At 40.6% G+C, this 15,471-nt stretch overlaps 1 protein-coding gene across 1 annotated transcript in view; it reads right to left on the bottom strand.

Annotated features, from left to right (window-relative positions):
- Window positions 1-15,471, bottom strand: part of SERGEF (secretion regulating guanine nucleotide exchange factor) — a gene marked incomplete at both ends in the record, with an annotated part of 152,863 nt that overhangs the window by 125,457 nt on the left and 11,935 nt on the right. The gene's annotated exons all lie outside the window — the stretch shown is intronic.

The following is a 15,471-nucleotide window of genomic DNA, read 5'->3' as shown; positions in this document are numbered from 1 at the left end:
TCGCATTGCCATCTGAGCCTATACAAGAAGGAACCAGCACTGGTCTACAAGAGAAAGTAAAAGTAATTAAAGTTCCCAGTAACAATATTTACCTCATCAAAAGACTTAAGGGCATGTTGTGGAACAACAGATACAGAAATGTCACGAGAAACGTTCTAGAATAGCAATCTTGTGAAGAACTGGTCTTTTTTTGCGGTTGTCGACAAGATGCATTCCCAAGAACTAATATCCAGAGATCATTTGCACAGCAATTTCACTAGACTACAAGCCTCAGGCATGCATGATTCTGAAGAGGAAAAGTCACAATACCTACAAAGAAATAATAAGTATTACAGAAACAGAGCATTAGATGACCAACACTGAGACTTGCTAAGTGGCTTTAACTTTGTCAGCAGTTCCAGATGCAGCCGAGTTCTACAGCTGAGTTGATCCTAACTGTGTGCTGTTCTTAAGAAACAAAGTACAAAAACAGAACAGTATCACTAACCCAACAATGGCACCTCCAGAGCCTCCCAGGAGATCACCCCACTTGTTCAGAGTCAGAACTGTTAGAACAGCAACTACAATTGACTAAGAGTGGGCTGTTCACCTCAAATAACGAGCAGCTCTAACTGCAGCATTCTCTCTGACAGGAGGAACAAAACAGTCTAAAAGAGGATGAGAAGAAAAATTCATGCCCTTTGAAGTCAAGAGATGAATAATGAGCAATAAGGTGATGTATTCCCTCTGGAATATTATCCCCATTTTTGCCTACCCCCAGTGAGACTGAGTTAAAGAGTACGGAGAAAAAAAAGTCACAAGATCCCATTTTGAACTATGGATAGGCAAGATGCTTAACATCAAGGAGACTGCAAGGAGAGAGGGGACAAAGGTGTAAATAGTTGCATAATGGTGGAAGTATCTAAATGTCATTTATGCCCTGAAAAAATTCCATCATGTACAGGAGCGTGGCATCCAGCTAGCAGAGTGATTCCTGCCTTCTTGTTCCAGCTCAGACCTCTAACTCATCTGAATTCACAGATTAAGTGACGGGGATGTTTCTAGCATTTCAGAGCTACGTGGGACAGAGCATGAGGGAGAAGCTCAGATCTGGAAGTCCAAAACTTTAGAAACATTTTAGAACTGTTACTACCTATGCAAATGCAATGCAAGTCCCCCCTAAAGAAATCCAAAATTCCCTGCAAAGAAGGAATTATACTAGTGAGATTTACTTCTGACACTTGCCAAATGAAGCAATTGCTGACAATAGCCACCACTGTATAGCCAGAGCACCTGTATTTGCTTGCAGAACCAGCACATTTATGTTTAAGGGTTTCTGAAATATGTACAGGAACAGGGTTGTGGTAACAGAAGCACTGACATGCTATGCTACCTGATAATAAGAGTTTAGTTTGAAAGTGAAAGAGGGGATAAGAAGAGAACTTTTCTCCCTAGGAGGAAGGAAGGAACAAGAATGTAGAAGAACAAAAAGCTCCTGGCTCTTCATGGCCATCTTTTCACTGACATTAAAAAGGGCCAGTGAAAGAAGCATTAGCCTCCCATTCATACTTCACAGAACACAATGAGATAGGACAGCTTGTAAATATCCTACAGAAGTTTTCTCCTGCCCTAAAGCAGATGGCCAGGTAAGGAAGAGTCACTGCTTTGCTCTGAAGTAAAAAGGTTAAAAAAGTCAGACACTCAGAAAACAATTTACATATCAAATTTGTGTCTACAATGGAGCAGTTCACTGCAGGGACTTGAACCTAAAGGGCATGGGACAACCTGATTTTGATGAACACTGCTCCAGCATGGCTCTGGTGGATTAGGAAAACACAACTACCTACACAAGACACTACCCTATCAGGCACATCACCATTTTGTTATGTTTCAACTATCAACTTCTCTGCCTGCATGCATGTCCACAGTGTTTTGAGTTAGTTTGGTTGGGTTTTTTAACCTGTAGCAGAAGAGCAAGCAAGGAGACAAGCACAAAAGGAATTAACACCCTTCTTTATAGTCTGACTTGTCAGGATGATTCTTCAAGACAGATGAACTTCTAGAAATCTACCCTGCCACCTTTACATTGTCCCCACAGTCTGACCTCCTCTTCTGGCAGTTATATTGTCCATTTTCATTTAAATGAACTGCTCTGGCTCTAGTTGGCTGTGTCATTAGCAGGCACATGACTGAAAGCAAACATTTGTGTACAGACAAATTCCTACAAAAAGAAAAAAAAAAATCACCTCTTACAAGGTCTAAAATTCAGATGAGAAACATCAAACTGATTTTCAGTCTGTTTCCTATTTCAGTGTGGAAAGGACAAGCAGGAAGACATAGTCCTAAAGAGTTTCTGTGCATATTTTTTTGTTAGCTTTGTAGAAATAGGTATTTAGAAATGCTAGAAAATAAGATTTCCTATATCCATGATCAGAACTTAGGAAAACTGGCATAAAGCTTTAGCCCTGAATAGATCCTTGTCTTCACAATATTTTGCACATTTTTTTTTTTTTAATTAAACAACACTGAGTACAAGCAAAAACAAGTTACCTAAGGAAAGCTCATCCCTCCTAGGACTTCTATTCTGCATGAACCAGATGCTAATACCTTACTGTCCAGATCTTTGTCCCAGAAGAGTAACTTGTAAGTATTTGGATTATTTTGTTCTTCTTATGAAATACTGTCTTCCTCATAACACTGAGGAGAGAAGAACACAGATCTGAACCAAGCAAGCTTATTAATTGAGCAGAATATCCCCAAAACCTAGAGTGCATAGTCAGGGGCATAAATAAATGCAATTCCCCATCACCTGCCGATCTCAACCTCAGCTGTCTGGAACCCAGACAGTATATATGTACCTACACTGAGAGCCTGTCTCTGCATAGAAGTTCAAATAGGAACTACAAAAAAACCCTAACAAGCAGAGCGTGCTGCACTTGAATTTCAACCCCAATGCCACAAACTGGGCTTGAAGTAGTTCCTTTCTCTCCGATACAAGAGAGGAGTTAAACAATGCAAGCGTGCAGAAAAAGCTTCCAAACTTCCCTGAAAAGTCTTCCCTGAGATAGGAATGATTTTTTTAAACTTTTTGTTTGTTCTTCAGTGCCACTGAGACTGAGCCTGGCATGCCAACAAGAGCTTGCTGTACAGCCTCCAGAGGCCAGCTCTAGGCCATGCCTCTCTGAGCAGGTACATTCAGTGCCTGCTGGCAGCTGTTCCTGTTCACCGGACTTCCCAGTTTGTTGGTTTGGCCCTCTTTAGCTTTTGGCTTCAAGTTTCTCAAGGTGGCAGGTTATTAGAAAGAAAACAGATTTTGCATAGAGAACACAACAAATGTTAAAGGGTATCAGCTACTAATGACACTTGTGTATGTACTACAGCCAAGTGCCAAAACATAAATGCAGTTACAGCACTTTCAGGGCACTCAAAAATCCAGCTAAGTCAGCTGAATACTAACAGATGCACAAAAATTAACCCCCCCACATACTAGAAAATACCCTGTAGCACATACTTGAAGACAAAAATACAACTTCATGTTATAATAGCATAGTCATTCCTAGTACCTAAACATGGGCAATGCAACAAGTACACATGGGCAACTGAAATTTTGTATCATAGGCTTGTGTGGATATACTCTCCTGACAGATCTGATTATACTTCCCAAGTATCAAAGTGGGGGAAAAAGCTGTTCTACAAGACTAAAAATACCAACAATTGTGAACTTTGGGTAACAGATATCTCCTGTATCAGCTCAGCTCAAATTCACTAAAGTACCTCAAGGTAACAATGAAAAGAACAAGCCAGATTGGAAAAAACACTCACAAAGACTGTTTGGTATTTGTCTCTTAAGGAAAAAAAAAAAAAAAAATCCCAAAAGGTACTGTTTTTCAGAAGCACTCAACTGCCACTAAGCTTTTAAAAAGCACATTATCTATGTTCAAATAGTATGATTCATTAGTAAGCATTATGCCTGAATAATTAATTACTAAACAGGAAATGTCATTTAAAGGTTATGAAAACAAGTATTTAAGTTTTAAAATGCTTCTAAGATTAAGTTAGATCTCTAGATCAATGCAAGCACATTCACAGATCCTGTATGCATAGGCAGCTTCTTTCAAAAGTTGAGCTTAATAAATTATTAGCTTTAAGTGAAGTTATTTGAAAATGCAATTTCTCTTGTACATGTGTCCAAAGTCCAAGAAAACCAAGAGGGCAGATTAAATACACAGTGTTTGGCAATCTGTTCCCATACAGATCAGTTCAACTATTATGTAATGATTGCGTAGAATAAAAAGCTGGAGGCTGAAACTAAAGCAAGCACAGAACAGGTCTACCTTACTATCTGAACTCTGTCTGAGACCACGTTGTATCCACTTTGCATAACTGCAAAATTTCTAAGTGCATAAATTCTATCCCTTTGTTTCTTTACACTACTAAAAGAAATTTTGAAGTTGCCAAAATTTCAATCCCATCACTCCACTACATACAATTATGTCATGTAGCATAACACTCAAAAGACAATGGTCAAGTTGGTTTGCTCCACCCCCCCAAGCTCCCAGCTGGAAGGGGTTATAGGGAGGAGACTCCTAACCCAGTCTTCTAGTCCATGCATTTTGCCGAGTAACAGCACCTGGTAAAGAAGCACCACTGTGGATGGCTGCTGGGACCCACAACACATAGCACTCCAGCAAATGAATTAAAAGCTGTAAGACAAAGAGAGTGTGACTCAAGTTCAACAATCTCTAAGCTAGTGTGTGAGAACAGCAACCAAACTGTTCTTGCAAGTTGTGTGCCATACATGGAACTTGGAGGCACCTTATGACAGAAGTCAACAGCTGTGAATTTTCTCTTGCCTTTACCTTTGCTTCTTTTCAGCTTCAAATGGGTGAATTGTGGAGACATTAGTACAAAGTAAGTGAAGCAATTTCAATATGATTCAGGAAAAATGGTTTAACACAAACAACAGAAGTAGTTCAACAAAAGAGTAAGTGGCTGGCTCAGCGCCAACAGTTCCAGCTACAAGCACACAGAGCCACCAAGACAAGGATACTTATGGTCAAATTCTTCCTCTTCAAATGAGATTTCTATCAGCTTTTTATGCTGGTTACACAACAGTTGTGAAACCAGAGGTGTTTCCAAGAGAATTATCATCATCCCAATTGCAACAGTTTCATTTGATTTAGTATTAACAGAATACCAGCCCCAAGAAATAGCTCACAGCCAACAAGCTGCCCTTCACAGCCCCCCAAACCCGCAACTCTTCTTGCAAATTGGTTCTAGTGGATTCAGATATTGAAAACAGCTTTCCTGAATCCTAGGACCGTAAGGAGGTATTATTTCATAGCACAAAATAAAGGCTTTCACCTGGATGCTTGGCAGTGGTAGCTTCCAGAAGAAACAGAACCCAGATACGGCCCACACATCATAACCAGGAAGAGCTTTTGTTTTCACAGAATCGCTGAATTCCTGTTAAGAATGGTGAGGAATACAGACAACTAAAGCCACTGTCGTACTACTAATTACCTGTTTGTGATCAGCTAAGCCTGCCTTCCAACAGCTAGGGAACAGGGGTTTCCATTTTAGCTTTTGCATTCTTTCATAAATTTAACTTGATGTACAGTTCTTCATACAAGCCCACCGTTCTTGGTACCCTTCACTGCTCAGTACTATTCACGCATTGTCAGTGAGGTCCCATGAGACCTTTCCTCCCTATAGTCTTCCAGACACTTGTTAATGTATCCGACCTTGTTTGTTACATTTGCTAAATATACAGCTGGCCATAAACTGCAGCTATCCAACCACAGAAACCAAAGAAAACAAACAAAAAGGAAAAGAAAAAAAAAGTGAAAAACAAATCCCTTCTCTCACACCTAATGACCTGCACAAAATCTACACATCATCTGCATTTTAAAGGCCCATTTTTCCAAAAGCTTTAGGATCAAAGTTCCTTCAACTTAGGACAGACACTACATTACTTAACTCTACAACAATCACTATTTCCAACAGCAAAAGAGAGGGCATGGCACCAAAAAATAGAAGAAATTCAATATAATACAGTCCCTCTTCCCATACACGGTCTGTTAGAAAAAGCCCCAGAGTGTAACCCTGAGGGATACCAAAGTCATTCACCAAAGTCATGGAGAACTTAATAAAACACATCTGGATGGGACTAAACAAGCATGAAAGGGAGTTATGGCCAGGAAAACCTGGACAGACTAGCCTTATGCACTGTTATCTTCCCCTTCTACTGTGGGAAAGGTATATGATCAGCTGCCACGCACAAGATGAGCAGAAGAGATCTGCAAGATTTGTCATAGCTGTTTTCCTCCTATTCTACAATTCTTGCTAAAAAACACTCAGCATTTATGATAGGCTAAATTTAACAAAAATCCCTTTAACTCCTACTCTCCATAGACCATCTGAATCTCCATTTGCCAATATACTCACAGTATATCCTACAAGGGGAACTTAAAAACACCACAAAGTTTTTGTCCTTAATGCCAATCACTGATATTTCTATTTTACAATGAATAGCATCAATCAAAACTAGTGACAGTTTAGCACCTTCCTGACACCACTCTCTTCACATCCAAAAGATATAACACACATATACAATTATTTACTGAGCAAGTAAAGTTACTAACAATGGAGAGGCAAAAGAGGGACAGTGACTAAAGAAACAATTATTCAAAAGACGTTACCAAGCTTCTGTGAAAAATCTTGGTATATGAACAATTCTGAAGACCTGATACTAACATTTCAGAATGTGCCTTTGGGTCACATTGACCCTTGCCTCGTCTTCAGCAACCAAACCATACCTAAGTCACACAGAAGTGACTCCCAGCAGGGAGCAGCACAAGTAGGAAAAGCAATAGACATACACACACACACTCTCTAACTTTGTAGGTTTAAAAATAAAGCCAAGGAACGATGCCAGTCCATGAAGCCAAAGAAAATGCCAATCCCTTCCAGCTATTTACAGCTATGTAGAACTCAAACCCATACCACTTTGAAAATAAAATCCACAATGCTTTAATGTTCAGCAAGCTAAAAATTTGTTAACTTGGTAACAAAAGCTGATACTGTAAAGCAGGAAAACACACAAGACTGTATAGGCCAGAACCAGCCCACAGGTTTATTCAGTTCTTGTTAAAGGAAGAAAAAAATAAATTTAAGCAGCATGTTTGTGTTGTAAGAACTAAACAAGAGGGACTGACACACAGAGTGGGATGTAATAGAAGGCTCCCGTTGTGCTGTTGAGCCATAGCTGATAAGAGACAAAAATCAGCTGTGCATCAAGAAAACACACACAAAAGATTCACCATTTAATGAGATCTTCTGGTAGAAGATTTTCCAAGATTTCAGTGGCAATTTAAAGAAGAATCCTCTAAAGTGGCCCTGGCAAGATCCCACTCCCCCCCAACCCCCCCCACCCCATCCTCCCTGAAAAGGCATTGGAGGATTTGCCTACTGAATTCTCATTTGCAGAAGACTTCCATAAATAAAACTGTCTGTAAATTTCAGTTCCTTGCTGCTTGAGGAAAGAATCTGCATCAAAACCCTGGGAACAGATAACAACGTGATAAACTTCAGAAGTTACCGAGAAACCATAGAATGGTTTGGGTTAGAAGGGACCTTCAAGAACGTCTAGTTACAACTCTCTGCCATGGGCAGGGACACCCTCCACTACACCAGGCTGCCCAAAGCCCCATCCAGCCTGGCCTTGAACACTGCCAGGGAGCGGGCAGCTGCATCCTCTCCAGGAAACCTGGTCCAGGGCCTCAGCACCTTCATAGAGCAGAATTTCTTCCCAATATCTAATCTAAATCTGCCCTCACAGAGTTTAAAGCCATTAACCCTTGTCCTATAGCTATACTCCCTGACAAACAGTCTCTCTCCAGCTTTCCTGTAGGCTCACTTTGATACTGCACGGCTGCTATAAGGTCTCCCCAGGTCCTTCTCTTCTCCAGACTTAACAAGCCCAACTCTCAATGAGTCCTCAGACTGATGCTCCAGCCTTCTGATCATCTTTATGACCCTTCTCTGGACTTGCTCCAACAGGTCCATCTCCTTATGTAGGGGGCCCCAAAGCTGAACACAGTACTCCAGGTGTGGGGTCTCACCAGAGTAGAGCAGAGGAGAAGAATCACCTCCCTCAACCTGCTGGTCATGCTGGTTTTGATGCAGCCCAGGACCTGGTTGGCTTTCTGGACTGAGAGTGTACTTTGATGGCTCGTTGAATTTTTTATCAACCAACACAAGTCCTCCTCAGGGCTGTTCTCAATCCAGCCTATATCTGTGCTTGGGATCACCCCAACTGACGAGCAGGACCTTGCATTTGGGCTTTGTTGAACCTTCATGAAGTTCTCACCAGCCCAACTCTCAAGACACTTTAGTTTTCAGAATATCCAAGGTGAAAACTTGCAAGAAATTTCACCTCAGATCCTGGAGAAGCTAGGGCATTCCCTGTCTCCCCCACAGGCTGCCAGCCAGGAACAGACTTTGAATAACATCCTACATAGTTCCCATCAACCATTCAGTGTCCTGTACAAACTTCACTTAAAAATATCTACCGTGAAAGTTGAAACAGCAATGACATGGACACGTGATGGAACAAGGAGACAGTTCTGAAGACAATATAGAAAATGAGGCAATTTCCATAAGCACTTTAATCCTGTTATGACACATTAAATTTCCAATAGATCCCACATTAATTTCTGCAATGCTTTAATTTCTGAATTTTGGTCCCCAAGCCTGTGCATTTCTTTCCTTCTCCTTTCCATGCTCTACCTTTTATAATCAAATTGCCAGCCAAAACCAGATGCATCTAAAGTTGTTGGGGTGGTTTTTGTTTGGGTGGGTTGGTTTTTTTTTTTTTTTAACGTAACCAAAAGTTCCACTATTGGTCAGATTGTGAGATGTCTACATTGGAAACCAACCCCATCACCATGTGAAATCAGAAAGTGATGACAGCTGAAAGTACACACAATACATACACTAAAACTTATTTTGCAATCTACTTATTCTCTTTCAAGCTTCACAGTTTTCAGGGGCCAAAGTTACATCCTGCTCATTCTAACTTATCACAGAATCGTAGGGGTTGGAAGGACCTCAAGAGATCAAGTCCAACCCCCCTGCCAAAGCAGGTTCCTTAGGACAGACAGGCATCCAGGTGGGTCTTGAATATGTCCAGAGAAGGATATGTGACTTTGGTACTGGTTCTATGCCCCTAAAAAGCCCTAGAACAAATACATAAAGCGTCACACAGGCTTCATGCTGTCAACATTATTCCAGTATTCAGATCTCAAGTCAGCCTTCACCTTGTCTCTCTTGTTCACTCACTGTTGATAGTTTGTTTCAATGCTAAGACTCCAGCTTAAGACAACAAATGGCAGAGACAAACTTCTGCCTCATAGTATCCTAGCAGAGCTGCCAGATGTGCTGGGACCCAAGTCAAAAGAATAACAGCTCACCCATCCCAGTTTAAGTGCAAGCCAGGTGACTACAGTGGTTCCAGCAGCACTATAATTCAGTCACTAGACCTGCAACCCAGCACCTTAAAAAAAAAAAAAAAGGAAAACAAAACTACCATCAGATGAATGTCTTCTGGAGGCTACATTTCTGTCAAGCAAAAATTACTGAGCTTAATGCTGGGGGATACAGGTGGAATTCAACAGCATACTTTGGAATAACTCATAATCTCCCCTGTGGCAGCTATTTCTGCTTTAAAAATCTATGCCTCTTCAACTGGCACTCTTTGTTGCTTTCTCTTACAGTGCACAACAATGGCAGTATTTATTATGACAGCAAGTAATGTAACAGGAAGGCTCTGAAACATAAGGTCTCACTGCTTTTGTAACATCAAGCTAGCTCCAGCATTGTAAGGAGGAGGTATGAACCACCATGCACCACAAAAGTATAGAACCAAGATCATAGAAAAGCTACTTAACCCAAGACAGATGGACAAACACTTTTTTCTTAAATACTCATTTTACAGGTTCTGCTTCAAAGGGGTTAGGGGTTCCTATCAATTTAGCTGATTTCTAGTATTTTACCTGTTTTCCCAAAACCCAGCATCCTACCAAACAACACAGCAGCCACCTTGCATTAAAAAAAGTCAAGGGCTCCAGTTTCAAACTGATCACCAGCTCTGGTTGCTAAAAAGAGGAGACTCCCCATAAAAACTTATGCCTTACTGATGCTGCAGGCACACGTTAAAAAATAAATCAATCAACCAGTATTTGCTGAGAAATCCGAGGAAAATATGCTCTCCGGTAGGAGGAAGGCTGCAGCCTGGATTCAAAAGAGAACTGGAAAGGACCTCTAGCGGGCTCACACCGCACTGCTCGGTGCCAGAGCAGCGTCCTTCCCATCACCTCCCCGCGCTCACACCGCACCCGCGGCGCCGCTCGCCAGCAAAGCCCGAGTTTCACCTAGTGACGAGCATCAGAGAAAGCGCCAGTGCAGCTGCAGCAACGAGCCTCCTTTTCAGGCCAGCTGATTAGAAATATTCCCTCAGTCTGCTCTCAGCGTTTGGAGGGACTCATCTTCGTTTGCTTCAGCAAAAAAGATGAGAGGGTTCTACTTTACCACGTAGGTCACTAACGTGCCAGGTCGCTTCAGAGTGGTTTTCTGTGGTTTAAACATGACGTCAAGGGACACTCAGAGATGCACAAATTGAGATGCACATCTGGAATGAGGATTCGGAATATTTTTCAGACTATGTCAAGGCATTTTACTCTTTCAAGACTTCCTAGCTGTAGGCAGTTTTGCACAGGCAGCAGAAATACCATTTCAACTGCTTTAAGGTAACTCCTTCTGGGTGAAAGCTCTTGGAATGCTTTATCTGAGCTTAAACAAAACATAATTTCATGTGACAGTACATGAAAAATAGATTAGTGGATGTATTCGGGAGAATACTTAGATAATAAAACAAGCCAGATTAAGAAAGCTCATTTATTAAGCATCCCAGCTAAAAAGAAAATAACTTGTTTTGAATTGAAGTTGATGATTCACCTCTAAGTCTTTTAAAGACTCCTCTTGCTATATTTAGGTTTGCCTTCAAGTCACATCGGTTCTATCATTTCCCAAAGTAGCCTAATTTACATCTTCAGCATTACAGGCCACAACTTAGCTCTCTCTTATATGATCTAAGCAGTAACCTGTCTTGCAGCAGTTACCCTCAAAGGGTTTGTATCAACTTGACAAGGACCATAAATTAAAGTTGACATTGTTAAGCAGAGTGGTGCAAGACAGCTGCTCGTTATTATTCAACCAGAACCATCACCTATACCGCAGCGGTGCTCCTTGTGCGGCTAAGCAGAGTTCTGGAAAGGGAAGTGAGCTATTTTACAGAGCGACTGCCTGTAGAGAGTTGTACTTGCTCTTGGAGTCCGAGGGCAGAAGAACACATCTGGTCTGTTCTTCATACAGCCCAACAACAGTCCTACCCTGTCATAGTTGAAAAGCATGCCCGAAAGTCAGCAGACACAAGCATTCCCACAGAAAGAACTAAACCAGAGACTAACAAATTCTTATCATTAGAGACCTGATCAGAAAGCAACCAGGGTCTCCCAACCTAAATCTTTTTACTAACCATGATTGACTAGGACCATCACTAGTGGCAGAATGAGTTGTTTTGAAAGATAACTAGTGGTGCTGCAAAGCCTGTGTTGTTTATTCCTAAAGAGGAAAGAAATTGGAGGCAGAAAAAACAGCTGTTTGTCTTGAATGATTTTGTGAGTTATTTTACAGTGATATTATGTACCATGGAAATAATCCAAAAGACACCTCTGATTGAAAAGAATTAAGTGAAACTGATGAGGATCAGTTAAGCAGGAGGATGAAAGCCAGAACATAGTATGAACACATTCCTTAACATCTTTAAAGTCAAGCAATCCATTTCTCAGGATTTAACTTCTTGAACCTGAACTGCTTTATGAAAGAAATAAAAACACTGGTAAATTGAAAGCATTGACCAAGCTCTAATGAGAAGTGACAGGAAACAAGACTTTCAAAACTGCTGAAGAATGAGACAGAATATGACATATGAAAGAGATGCAGGTATTAGTGATTTCAGGTGCAATTAAAATACCTTGTGAGGAACTCCCCAGAGTAGGAAAGAAACGGGGCAGGGGGAGGAGTGCATTTTGCTTTAGGTTACAATGCAAAATTTTGCCAATAGCATAAAGGAAAAACAAAGCAAGTCTCAAAGCAGGCTGGCTTACTTAAGAGTGAAAGCTTAATACAGGTTATTTATACTGAGTTCCTTCTTTTCTGATAAAGTCGTGAACTTCTTTGGACTCTGAAAGTCTCAAACCACTGCACCCATGAAGCTGCCCACTATTCATGCAGATGGTTGCTTTTAACATCACTTCCCCATTTACTTCTCAGTGTTCCATTAACTTTGCAGCCAAGCACTGCTCATCTGGCAGATAAAGATCAAAATGTCATTTTGAAATGGCAGAATTTGTGAATATATGCATGAACAGAGTGTCCAGCTTTTATCTATCCAGTTTCTTCATCTGTCTTTCCAATGAAAAAAGTTTTAATTTACTGTCAAGACAGCAGCAATTATGAATGGTTTTTTATTACTACTCTGACCAAGATTAATGTTCTGGAAAAAAATTCCAAACGGAACTCCAAAAGTATGTGTGACAGCCTCTGAAAATTCCCCTGCCTTCTGTGGAAAATAACACTAGACTTGAGATACAGTAACCAAAATTATCAAATATTGCATCACAGTAAGGCTATTATTAGAAATAAAAATAGCCATTCTTTCACACAGCAAAATCCCTACACACTGCAATGTCTTTCAAAAGCACATTCCTACTTTCCACAGCGAACACAGAGAAGCATCATACAACAATATCATACAATGGTTTGTGTTGGACAGGACCTTGAAGGTCACCTAGTTCCAACCCTCCTACCACGGGCAGGGCCACCCTCCACTAGACCAGGCTGCCCAAAGCCCAGTCCATCCTGACTTTCCTTCCATTTTCTAATGCCAAAAAAAATCACCTTATTTTGCTTCGTTTCTGCCAATTGTGGAACTTTCCAGAGTAATGCGAGCAGGAACTGCTTCTATCATTGGTCTCCAAAGTGGACTGCATACAGCCCAAGGGATGTGCAAGACAATCCACTGGAGGTCAGGAAGAAAATAATACACAAATTAATATTTTAGTTTATTAATAAATTACTCCTTGTTTTAATTTCATATTTTAAGTAGCATTTATTTCATCTTTATCTCAGCCTTTCTGTAGATTTCTATTGTGCAAGTTTTATAGTTTGCATAACATACTAGAGTAGTATGTCTCTAATTTATAAATGAGTGGAAATATATTGGGGATGTGGTGCTCAAAAAAAAATTTTACTAATAAGGGTGCAGAATCAATAAAAGTTGAGACCCCATTGGTTTATGTGACTTCAGCACCAGGATACTGGATACAGTTCCTCCCTTGCTAGAAGGAGGTAAAAATAATGAAGACCTGCACACAAGGAGAAGGTTCCAAGTGGGCTGCATTTTTCAGTTACTTAACTGCAGGTTTCATCACAAGCAGGGAGTAATTTTTTCAGAAACAGTTAAGTGCTCAGCTCTCACTGTGTCTAACAGTTGAATAACCCTTGAAAATCCCATGAGATCCTGACTGGTATCCAGAGACTGCCAAAGGCCATAGAAGATCTTGTTCTGGATGATTTAGGTTCGGGTCCGTTGACTTTCAAAGAGATTTAAAATTCTAAATACATAAAATTCAGTTTCAGCAATAACTTATGCCACTGCATCGCTTGGCCAGTTTTCTGATGCAGATGTAAAAAGACAGCCAATTTTTATTTAAATTTCTTTCAAACATCCACAAAAAAAATAATCTTCAGCACTCACTTGACATGCTACTTTTTTCTTCAAAAAATCACCTACTAGAATATTCACTTAATTTCTGTAATTGCCAGGGTTTCAACTAAGTGAAACAAAGTTACCATAAACTTCAGGGGAGCCTTACTTACTTAGTGAGTGTGCAATATTAACACACAGTGAAGCACAGCAACCCATGCTGACAAGAACCTCTTTTTAAAAATTAGGTTATCCCAACTAATGTCTTTTTTCTACCATTTCTGTTCCAGTGAGAATGACACTAGGCCCTTTATACAAGAATTATACATTTTGAGATAAGTTCCTGTACTCCATCTGAAGTTTCCAAGCAGCACGGAGCACTGATTGCGCCTCTGAAGTTTCCAATATAGCATCCTCCAAACATCAGAGTTCAAACTTTTTTTAAATACCTAAGAGAGCAGCTAGAGTAATGCAGGTTTTTTACATGACATTTCTCTCATACTTTGATGTCAAACAATGAATGCTATGGCACTAAACACTTCACCGATTTGTTTTTCTAGTCAGGCATTACATCCCCCTCAAATTCTGGTATCAAGAGTTCACAGCATACAGTAATTAAAGTACTCACTGAATCAGTACACCCTTAATTATATAATCCATTAAATACCAATAATAGATATGTGGCCCCTTCTACAGTTTTCCTAACAAACAGGTTGTATCCTGACAGACCAATAGGGCTCTTCATTTTTCCTAGCGTCGCTCTAGAGACTGCTTTCACCAGCTCTCCATTTCCTCACCTGGCAGTTTATACAAGGCAAAAGCAGAAATGCACATATACTACCCCTGCTAATGTAACTCTGGATGTTCTGCTTGTTCTACCACACAGTGTGCAACAGGAGAAGCAAATAGCACAGACTGTTCACACAGGAACACCACAAAATACTTTCAGGTGTCCTACCTTTCTATCTCATCTACCTTCCTCTTCTGCCTTTGCATTTCACAACAAAGCAACAATACAAAGATAAGTGACCTTCATCAGATCAACCACCCTTTTACACACAAACATCATTATTACATAACCCTCCTCTTATCTCTTCCTAGGAAAGAACCTAACACTACAGCTGTCCACATGTGGCACTGTCTTCACTGGAAAGTCTTCCAGAAAGGTACAGCTTCAACATTAAATCTTTTTTCATTTCATCCTTAAAGGATACTATTCAAGTCTAACATTGCCTCTTTTTACCTACTTTTTCTAAATATTTCCTGGGTTTGAGCACAAACACACACAAGCCAGCTTTTTTATTGACTTGCTTCTGAACGCATGATTTTGTCTGTAAAACACTTTAGTAAAAAAAAAAAGTACAGAAAAGTTAGTACAGTTTTGGAAAGCCATGTACTTTATTTCACTTACTGCAATGAGACCACGTCTTCTCAAATGGGAGGGCAGAAGCAGAGGGTTCTCAGCTATACCTGTTCTTAATATCATAGAATTGTAGGGGTTAGAAGGGACCTCGAGAGATCACCGGGTCCAACCCCCCTGCCAGAGCAGCTCCCCAGCTCATATTGCACAGATGGGCATCCAGAGGGGTCTTGAGTATCTCCAGAGATGGAGACTCCACCACCTCCCTGGGCAGCCTGTCCCAGGGCTCTGTCACCCTCACTTT

Source organism: Gallinula chloropus (assembly GCF_964237585.1).
Source record: "Gallinula chloropus genome assembly, chromosome: 4".
Lineage (NCBI taxonomy): Eukaryota > Metazoa > Chordata > Aves > Gruiformes > Rallidae > Gallinula > Gallinula chloropus.
Note: the sequence above shows the minus strand (reverse complement) of the source record. Positions and strands in the feature narration are given on the sequence as shown.